Genomic DNA, 2,500 nt, shown 5'->3' on the forward strand with positions numbered 1-2,500 from the left:
AAAGTAGAAGATATCAATCTGTTTTATTTTTATATCAGTTTTTTAGCATGGACAGTTTTGTCCTTAGTGACTTCAGAGGGTCGTAAATTAAACTGATACAACAAGATTTTTCAGTTTCTGACTCAACTGAAAAAGGGAGAAAGTAATTCACCATGTCAGAATAAGACGCCCCCTGGTGTTCGTTTGAGAGACCAAAGAGCAGCGTTCATATCAGTCCCCACATATAGTTCAGTACAGATCAGCTGGAGGAAGTGCTGTATTGATGCCCCACCCCTTCCTCTAACCAAGACACACATTAACCTTCCTGCTAAAAGGTCAAAGGTTGCTCAGGTGGGTTCAGTCCACACTGTGATGGAAAGTTCAAAGACTCTTGTGTGTTTGTTACATTTCCTCCTCGACTGATCATCTGAAAGCACACAGCAAACGCAGGAGCCTCATTGGTCAACGCAGCTGTCAGTCATGGAGTTATACTCCTTTTTTATATAATCAAATAATGAATTAAAAGTGACATTCATCAGCATGATACAACTCTAAAGACAGACATTAATCTGACGTGTTTTAAGACTGTTTAGTTTGTTCCATCTGTTAACATGGAGGAGACACACACACACACACACACACACACACACACACACACACACACACACACACAGAAAGCGTCCCACAGGTTGTGTTTCTGTAATCACAGGACGAAACAAGTCAGATCAAGTCCTGCGCACTCTGTTTATACTGTTTATTATTGTAAGGGTTGAGTCTTCAGGGTGTGTGTGTCTGTGTGTGTGTGTGTGTGTGTGTCTGATACCTGAATCATCACCTGAACTTTAGAGTTTGTGAGTCTCTGCTGTGACATGTTTCCATCGATCAGCCTGATCAGCTCGCACGTTACACAAATATCACACACACACACACACACCTGTTGTTGCTCAGAGTTTCCACGGCAACCTGCCAGCTGCGTGTTCCCCACTTCCTGTTTCCCGCTCTGTGTCTCTGCTCCTCCGTCCATCCCTCCGTCCCCGCTACCACGGAGTGACAGCAGCCGCATGTCTCATTTCCTGCGGGAGCTCAGCCCGTGTGTGTGTGTGTGTGTGTGTGACACTGTGTGTGTGTGTGTGTCTGTGTGTGTGTGCGTGTGTGTGTGTGTGAATGGTTGACTTTTGTCACTTTTGTGTCTTCTCGCTCTTTCTGTCTTTTTGTCTTTTTCTCTCTCCTCCGTGTCCAAGACGTTCTCACCCTCAGGATGAAGACGGGCGGGGTTAAAACATCTCGCGCTCAGAATCACTCTCGGGGTTAAAACATCTCACTCTCAGAATCACTCTCGGGGTGAAAACATCTCGCTCTCAGAATCACTCTCGGGGTGAAAACATCTCACTCTCAGAATCACTCTCAGGGTTAAAACATCTCACTCTCAGAGAATCACTCTCTGGGTTAAAACATCTCGCTCTCAGAGAATCACTCTCGGGGTTAAAACATCTCGCTCTCAGAGAATCACTCTCTGGGTTAAAACATCTCGCTCTCAGAGAATCACTCTCGGGGTTAAAACATCTCGCGCTCAGAATCACTCTCGGGGTTAAAACATCTCACTCTCAGAATCACTCTCGGGGTGAAAACATCTCGCTCTCAGAATCACTCTCGGGGTGAAAACATCTCACTCTCAGAATCACTCTCAGGGTTAAAACATCTCACTCTCAGAGAATCACTCTCAGGGTTGAAACATCTCACTCTCAGAATCACTCTCGGGGTTAAAACATCTCACTCTCAGAGAATCACTCTCGGGGTTAAAACATCTCACTCTCGGGGTTAAAACATCTCGCTCTCAGATAATCACTCGGGGTTAAAACATCTCGCTCTCAGAGAATCACTCTCTGGGTTAAATCATCTCGCTCTCAGAGAATCACTCTTGGGGTGAAAATATCTCGCTCTCAGAGAATCACTCTCTGGGTTAAAACATCTCGCTCTCAGAATCACTCTCGGGGTTAAAACATCTCGCTCTCAGAGAATCGCTCTCAGAGAATCGCTCTCAGAGAATCACTCTCGGGGTGAAAATATCTCGCTCTCAGAGAATCACTCTCGGGGTTAAAACATCTCGCTCTCAGAGAATCACTCTCAGGGTTAAAACATCTCGCTCTCAGAGAATCACTCTCGGGGTTAAAATATCTCACTCTCTGGGTTAAAACATCTCGCTCTCAGAGAATCACTCTCGGGGTTAAAACATCTCGCTCTCAGAGAATCACTCTCGGGGTTAAAACATCTCGCTCTCAGAGAATCACTCTCGGGGTGAAAATATCTCGCTCTCAGAGAATCACTCTCTGGGTTAAAACATCTCGCTCTCAGAGAATCACTCTCGGGGTGAAAACATCTCGCTCTCAGAGAATCACTCTCGGGGTTAAAACATCTCGCTCTCAGAGAATCACTCTCGGGGTTAAAATATCTCGCTCTCAGAGAATCACTCTCGGGGTTAAAACATCTCGCTCTCAGAGAATCACTCTCTGGGTTAAAACAT

General features: G+C 45.5%; 1 protein-coding gene and 1 long non-coding RNA gene across 2 annotated transcripts in view; both read left to right on the forward strand.

Annotated features, from left to right (window-relative positions):
* Nucleotides 1–2,500, forward strand: part of lrp5 (low density lipoprotein receptor-related protein 5) — a 73,135-nt gene that overhangs the window by 40,881 nt on the left and 29,754 nt on the right. The window lies entirely within an intron of this gene.
* LOC132972300 (uncharacterized) lies at nt 651–1,122 on the forward strand. Its single transcript, XR_009672897.1, has 2 exons — nt 651–777; nt 1,062–1,122. It is a non-coding gene; the product is annotated as an uncharacterized LOC132972300 (long non-coding RNA).

The sequence above is a fragment of the Labrus mixtus genome, chromosome 4 (assembly GCF_963584025.1).
Source record: "Labrus mixtus chromosome 4, fLabMix1.1, whole genome shotgun sequence".
Classification (NCBI taxonomy): Eukaryota; Metazoa; Chordata; class Actinopteri; order Labriformes; family Labridae; genus Labrus; species Labrus mixtus.